The sequence below is a fragment of the Parasteatoda tepidariorum genome, chromosome 7 (genome assembly GCF_043381705.1).
Source record: "Parasteatoda tepidariorum isolate YZ-2023 chromosome 7, CAS_Ptep_4.0, whole genome shotgun sequence".
In the NCBI taxonomy this organism is placed as follows: domain Eukaryota; kingdom Metazoa; phylum Arthropoda; class Arachnida; order Araneae; family Theridiidae; genus Parasteatoda; species Parasteatoda tepidariorum.
The window spans coordinates 80,041,835-80,050,072 of NC_092210.1; the positions used below are offsets into that span (position 1 = coordinate 80,041,835).

Sequence of the window (8,238 nt, forward strand, 5' to 3'; positions counted from 1 at the left end):
ATATAGAGTGACGCTAATCGGGAGAAAAGGTAATTGATAATTTTTAGAATTTGAGGATTTTTTTTTCTCAAAGTTTTTCAGCAATAAGGTTAGCAATATTGATTAGGAAACTTGCGACCCTACATTTGTCATCTTATCATTATTATTTATACAGACGAAAATCGACTTTTGGATTATACTGATAATCCTTCTTACATGAGCGCAGTGGGGAGCACAGATACTGGTTTTAAGCAGTTAATTTAGTCCTTGTAAGTACACTTTTAGTGGTCCTACAACATGAAACTACATTGCGTATGCAATGTAAGATAACAAAGACACAGTTTCCAGTAAAGTGGTGTTACAGAAAATATACCTTACACGTGTAAATAATTCATGTATAGCGATATAAAGGATATAAATTAGTTCGCACACGGCTCGCGCCAACCACAGGGCTGACGTAAATTATCTTCAGTGGTAGACGGATCAGTGGATCATGGGTTAGAGTCCCCTAGCCGTCAAGCTAATTGTGGGAGGTTTTCGTGTTTTTTTCCACCATGCAACTCAAACTGGAGTTATGTTCCTCAAAAAGTCCTTTAAGAAGGCAAATTTCAGCCGATACTTGATCCAGGAGTTTCGTTGTCTTCTGGATTGATTGGGTTTAAAATTACAAGGTTAACCGTGTTTGAAATGGGTAGTCGTAAACTCTAAAAATCGGGTTGGGTTAACTGTAGAACACCGTAATCAAGCATCACTGACTGCGGTCATTTAGCTAAGGGCTGACCACTTTGATCAGCTGACGTATAGACAGAGGGTAAGCCGTATCTGTCCTCGCTAAATTGTTCTACCGTAAAGTGCTCGAATTCGCGTGCTGGTCGTCAGGCTACCAAAGCAGGGAAACCATTCTCTCTGCAGGCGATCGAAATTGCGATCGCATGTCTTCGGATCATCCTCAGGGATGTTCCCAGACCGTCGCCAATAGCCCACGGTGTAGTTCTAGTGCGTCGTAAGTAAAATATCTTCCTACTTACCGTTTTATAGTGGTGGGGTGATTAAGAAAAGCCAAGATGCAAATCTTCCAACGATTTCAGTTTGTCACCCAACTGCAAAGTCACTAGTCACGCAGTGGACTGATCGTTAAGACACGGTTCCCAGCAGATCACCGAAGTCAAGCATCACTGGTTGCGGTCAGTGTGCGGGTGGCTGACCACTTGGATCAATCTGCGTAGAGACCGAGGGTGTGCTGTGCGGTATTAGTTCTCGCTAAACTGTGCTACCGTAAAGTGCTCGACTTCGCGCACAGGTCGTCGGGCTACCGAAGCGGGGGTGCCATCCCCTCCGCAGAGGATCAAAATTGTGATGGCATGTCTTCGGATCATCCTCCGAGATGTTTCCCAGACCGTCGCCAATAGCCCATTGCGCAGCTCTAGTGCGACGTAAATGAACTACTACTACTACTACTACTACATAAAAACTTTGTTTTGGAACATAAAAAATTACACAGCAGTATCATATTGTGTTTCTATGTCTTATAATTAAACAGTCATGTGATAGTTATAAATATTCGTTGCAGTTATACGATAAATTTGGATTATAAACGTGTGATTCTCTTTATTTCAATTTGGTGCTTCAGTTTTCAGACCTTTCCACGCCCAGAATTTTCTGGCTTTTACTCTTCAGTAAAAAATTAATGTGGTACGACTTTTCATTAATTACATAAATCTAAATTATTAAGAATGACTTTAAGAAATTTCTCGTTTCTTGTAAAATTAGTTTTATTGGTAGGATTAAAGTAGAAAGGAGCATACCTCCTCATGTTACTTCTATAAAATGGAATACAGGCTGTCCGAGTGTTATCACCCATGAAACGATGTGCAAAGCGTGGAAGTGGCGGGTTCGAATCCCACCGTAACCCTAAATGTATTCTTTGTTATGTCCTTCCCTAAATCTTCTACTTGACAAAGATTTATAAGCCTAAATTGAGCAAACAAGCCTGCAATGTGATTTCTATAAAACAATAAAGGAATGCAAGGTTGAACAATTTAAATAAGTAGATCAGAAAAAAAAATCGAATTTGCTATCTTTATGCTTCGGAACATTTAGCAAAAGAACAATACTCTGATGGCAACTTTCAATGCAAATATCCAGATTCTCAAGCAACGTTTGTTATACAATTTTTTATGTTACGATTTGAATTCTGAATCACTGCATTGCTTCTAAATTATCTTGAGTGTTGATGATGGTGTGGGGGGGATCTCTGCTACTCGCTTTTATCCCCCTCGCAAAAATTATCCTTCGTTAATAATGACCAGCACAAGTAATATAACTGTGACCATGAGATAAAAATCTATTTAAGCTATCCAGCCGCCACGTAGCAATCTCTTAGTAGTTTGGATAACTGAGCATTATTATTTTCGTTCTCTGTTACGAATAACGTTCTGGATTTTAGAAATTTATGCTACGGCAGCTTCAGTTATATTTGGTAAGTGTATCTTTGTTGCTCTATAGACATTTTAGTAGTGTAGAACAAAATATGCAGTGCTTTAAAATTTTCTTTTATTAAAAATTTACTGTTTTAAAAGAAATTACATAATTTTAATTTTTAAAATTAAATAGGAAATATTAAGCGGCATAAATATATCTAAAAGTGCTTTTTTGTTCAATAAGAGACAGGTTTAGTAAAATTAAAGATTAATTATGTTAGAGTAAATAAAAACGGTTTCTTAGATATTGCAATCTTTTGAAATATTCATCAGTGCGAATTTAATAAAATTCATATTCTGTTTTTCTCAAAGTAAAGGAAGTGTTTTAAACATGTCGAACGATATTTAATGAAGTACGGTCAGCATTCATATTTAATGTTCATGAATAAAAGGTCCAAACATTTGAAATTTTTAAACAAATTTACTTTTAATTTATTAGTATAAGTACTGTTTATGAACAAAATATTGAAACTACATTCCTAAATATACGTATTCACCGTCGAGAACAGATTTATTAATGCGATTGGGCCTAAGCAAAAAAAAAAAAACAAGGAAAAAAAGTTAAAAATCACTAAAAATTTCAAAACATCAACAAAGCAGTTGAATCTGCAAGTGGTTAAACTACACTTGTGTAAAAAAGTTTTTATCTTATATTAATTTCTCAAGTTAAATGCAAATTAAATTCTATAAAATCTGGTCGCATATGAGATTGCTTATTTTAAATTCAAGATTTTAGTAAAATTTTAAGTCTGTGAATAATTTGTTTCTTTCCGTAAAAGAATTTTTTTTTAATTTATGTGAAATTTAAAATTCTAAATATTGCTGTTTCATTATAGGTTAATTGGCTATTGCATCTACTGAAATTAAAGCCACGCATTTAAGACTGTATTGTTGACTGGGAGTCACGCAATCACTGTACTGGCTTACCGACTGAGAGTCACGCAATCACTGGACTGGCTTACCGACTGGGAGTCACGCAATCACTGGACTGGCTTACCGACTGGGAGTCACGCAATCACTGGACTGGCTTACCGACTGGGAGTCACGCAATCACTGGACTGGCTTACCGACTGGGAGTCACGCAATCACTGGACTGGCTTACCGACTGGGAGTCACGCAATCACTGGACTGGCTTACCGACTGGGAGTCACGCAATCACTGGACTGGCTTACCGACTGGGAGTCACGCAATCACTGGACTGGCTTACCGACTGGGAGTCACGCAATCACAGGACTGGCTTGATAGCAGTTCCAATCAGTAAGAGAATTTTATTTATCAAATTTTAATTCATTGATAGAATCTTCTTTCACTTATGCCAAGTTGACTGAACCCTCTATATAATTTTTAGAATAACTGATATAATTTGCCGAATTTACATTTTTTTAATTTTTGATTGAGCTTTTTTCTTTGCTATTCATGTATTTTTAAAATCGATACTTGATTCAATTATGAAACTGGGTGAAATTTTCATTCTTTTATTAGATATTAATTACATATGGTATATCTAAGTAAGCATCTTGAAATGATATTAAGATTTTACCTCTAGAAATAAGTTATAAGAGATGTAAACAATATTTTTAATTTTAATCAATCGTTGCTTTTCATAGATTATGTAGTCTCTCCCCAGTTCTAAAATAGACTTCGTACTTATTTTAAAAAAAATTTGAAATTTTCTTAACCCGGAATTTTTAAAACATTTTTAGATTACTGTTTCTTAGTATTATTTACAGAAGTATACTTTTTGGAATTATCACTTCCAACGTAGAATATCCATAACCTGGATCATAATTTTCTATTTTTTTTTTCAATCAATATTTATATTGGTTGGTAACTGAGCTTCCGTCAAAAAGTTTTTTAAAAGGATCAGGAAACTCTTTTTTTTTCCTGCCTGTTCGTTGGACTCGAATATTCGTTAACTATTTTACTTTGCTCTAACTCAACTGGACGACCGGAGTAAGGTTCGTTTTTGAGGGTAGAATTTTCATTTTTAAGTTTAGTAAATCAATCAGAACCGGTTCTTTATGCTATGATACCCATTTCATACATTGCATAAATATCAGGAGCAGCTTTTTCAGCCTTGGTTAAAAGCGAAAAGGTTTCTAGAATGAAAATTTTTCTAATTTTGCTGTTTTTAATCTGAACATTAACACTTATTCGAGCAGGTGCAACAAAACATAATAAAAAAAAAATTTAATGATTTTTGAATGTTAGAAATTAGAAAAAGAAAAAAAAAATAGTGTAAGTTTTTTTTCAACTCAAACTTGTGACTTGGCATAAATAAATTGAACGCACTCCTTTGTGTTCATAAATGTTCTTTCTTCCTTTTAGGTATCAGTGGGTGCCTCCATCACTGCTTTATTAGAATTTCGCCAACAATTATAACAGTAGCTATGACAATAGTTTACAATCCTCCCAAGACAGTCCCCTTTTTCTATATCAATAATGGGTTATTTCTTGTTCTCTCGAAATTAAATATTTTGAAATACTTTAAAACTTAAAAATCATTGATAATCATTGTTGGAAATGAGTGATTTATGCAACACAATTTTTTATCATGTTATATTCGAAGTCTCCCTTGCTGTTTTGTGTTAAAATTTAGGTCGAAATTCTTTAATTTTCTAGCTTTGAAGTTAGTCGCTCTTTTTAAGGTTTATCTTGAATGCAGTTTTTGTTACAACTTATTTTTCAAAATATTTTTTATTAAATTTATTTTAATTTTTAATTTGAGTACAGATTATTGCATGATAAAATGATTAACATAAATAATTTTAGTAAGAGTAATTAGAAAACCAATGCTTTGATCCCCTAGCTTCTATTTAAATTTTTATACGATTAGAAATATAGAGGCTGAGATTTTTAATTCTGGTATTACACGTTACTCGTATTTTGTTTATCGCTAATAGGAAACTCTACGCAACAACGTTAGAATGTTATACTTGTGAACTTTTAATGTATTCAACAAATCTTCGAGTATTTTAAAGTTCTAAGTCCCTCAAAATTTTATTTAAAGAAAATTCCAACATCTTCAAATTGAACTGATAAATAACAAATTTACTGTATGTTTCAAAACTGCGATAGATTTTATGAGAAATGACTTTTCAAAGCAATGCANGGTCCCGCAATGTACAACATGAAACTACATTGCGTATGCAATGCAAGATAACAAAGACACAGTTTCCAATAGAACGGTGTTACAGAAATATAACTTACACGTGTAAATAATTCATGTATAGTGATATAAAGGGTATAAATTAGTCCGCCCACTGCTCGCGCCTGCCACAGGGCTGACGTAAATTATCTTCAGTGGTAGACGGATCAGTGGATCATGGGTTAGAGTCCCCTTACCGTCAAGCTAATTGTGGGAGGTTTTCGTGTTTTTTCCCACCATGTAACTCAAACTGGAGTTATGTTCCTCAAAAAGTCCTTTAAGAAGGCAAATTTCACCCGATACTTGATCCAGGAGTCTTCTGGATTGATTGGGTTTAAAATTACAAGGCTGACCGTGTTTGAAATGGGTAGTAGTAAACTCAAAAAATCGGGTCGTGTTAACTGTAGAACACCGTAATCAAGCATCACTGACTGCAGTCATTTAGCTGGGGGCTGACCACTTTGATCAGCTTTCGTATAGACAGAGGGTACGCCTCGCTAAGTTGTTCTACCGTAAAGTGCTCGAATTCGCGTGCAGGTCGTCAGGCTACCAAAGCAGGGAAACCATTCTCTCTGCAGGCGATCGAAATTGCGATGGCATGTCTTCGGATCATCCTCCGGGATGTTTCCCAGACCGTCACCAACAGGCCATTGTGCAGTTCTACTGCGTCGTAAATAAAATACCTTCCTACTTACCGTTTTATAGTGCTGGGGTGATTAAGAAAAGTCAAGATGCAAATCTTCCAACGATTTCAGTTTGTCACCCAACGGCAAAGTCACTAGTCCCGCAGTTGACTGATCGTTAAGACACGTTTCCCAGCAGATCACCGAAGTCAAGCATCACTGGTTGCGGTCAATGTGCGGGTGGCTGACCACTTGGATCAATCTGCGTAGGGACCGAGGGTGTGCGGTATTGGTTCTCGTTAAACTGTGCTACCGTAAAGTGCTCGACTTCGCGCACAGGTCGTCGGGCTACCGAAGCGGGGATGCCATCCCCTCCGCAGAGGATCAAAATTGTGATGGCATGTCTTCGGATCATCCTCCGGGATGTTTCCCAGACCGTCACCAGATTCTTTAAATACCCCATTGTGCAGCTCTAGTGCGACGTAAATTAACAACAACAGCAGAGTCACTAAATCCTATGGATAATAAAACACTTCGCAAAATTCTTCAATTCTAAGAATATTTTTCTTTTGCTTTGAAAAATTAAAGAATAACTGCCCCCTCATCATAATTGTATGTTTCAATTTAAGTAAAATTTGTAAGATTTCATTGTTAACTTCTTAATTTAGCAAGACAATAATTTCTCTTAGTGATGATCTGGTCATTTTCTCTTTTTAAGGATACGAAGACAATACAGACGCATTCGTACACTACAATTGATTCGGCTCACAGTGGTCAATTTTTCTAAGGCCTTACTTCCGGTTGCATCACAGAGGAGAAGGTCGCAGGATCGAGTCCCGAAGTTTCAATAGAACTCCAGCACTTATAAATATACGAGGAACTGAGGGATCTGCATTAAAAACTTTGTTTTGGAACATTAAATATTACACAGCAGTATCATATTGTGTTTCTATGTTTTATAATTAAACAGTCATGTGATACTTATAAATATTCGTAGCAGTTATACGATAAATTTGGATTATAAACGTGTGATTCTCTTTATTTCAATTTGGTGCTTCAGTTTTCAGACCTTTTCACGGCCAGAATTTTCAGGCTTTTATTCTTCAGTAAAGAATTAATGTGGTACGACTTTTCATTAATTATATAAATCTAAATTATTAAGAATGACTTTAAGAAATTTATTGTTTCTTGTAAAATTAGTTTTGATGGTAGGATTAAAATAGTAACGAGCATACCTCCTCATGCTACTTTTAAAATTTGGAATACAGATTATAAAAAAACTGAACTCGCTATCTTTATCCTTCGCAACATTTGGTAAGAGAGCAATACTCTTATGGCAACTTCAATACAAATATCCAGATTGTTTGTTATACAATTTATTATGTTACGATTCGAATTCTGAATCACTGCATTGCTTCTAAATTATCTTTCGTTAATAATGACGAACACAAGTAATATAACTGTGACCATGAGATAAAAATCTATTTAAGCTATCCAGCCGCCACGTAGCAATCTCTTAGTAGTTTGGATAACTGAGTATTATTACCTTCATTACCCTCTTACGAATAACCTTCTAGATTTTAGAAATTTAAGCTACGGCAGCTTCAGTTATATTAAGTAAGTGTATCTTTGTTGCTCTATAGACATTTTGGTAGTGTAGAACAATATATGCAGTGCTTTAAAATTTTCTTTTATTAAAAATTTACTATTTTTAAAGAAATTGCAGCATTTTAATTTTTGAAATTAAATAGGAAATATTAAGCGGCATAAATATATCTAAAAGTGCTTTTTTGTTCAATAAGAGACAGTTTTAGTAAAATTAAAGATTAATTATGCTTGAGTAAATAAAAACTGTTTCGTAATCTTTTGAAAAATTCATCAGAGTGAATTTAATTAAATTCATATTCTGTTTTTCTCACGGAAGTGTTTTAAACATGTCGAACGATGTTTAATGAAGTTTGGTCAGCATTCATTTTTAATGTTCATAAATAAAAGGTCCAAACATTTG

The 8,238-nt window shown here is 34.9% G+C and overlaps 1 long non-coding RNA gene across 1 annotated transcript; it reads left to right on the plus strand.

The window, feature by feature from the left end:
- Nucleotides 1-2,368: 2,368 nt before the first annotated feature.
- Nucleotides 2,369-5,566, plus strand: LOC122271970 (uncharacterized). Its single transcript, XR_006226706.2, has 3 exons — nucleotides 2,369-2,458; nucleotides 3,296-3,716; nucleotides 4,788-5,566. It is a non-coding gene; the product is annotated as an uncharacterized lncRNA (long non-coding RNA).
- The last annotated feature ends 2,672 nt before the right edge of the window (nucleotides 5,567-8,238 follow it).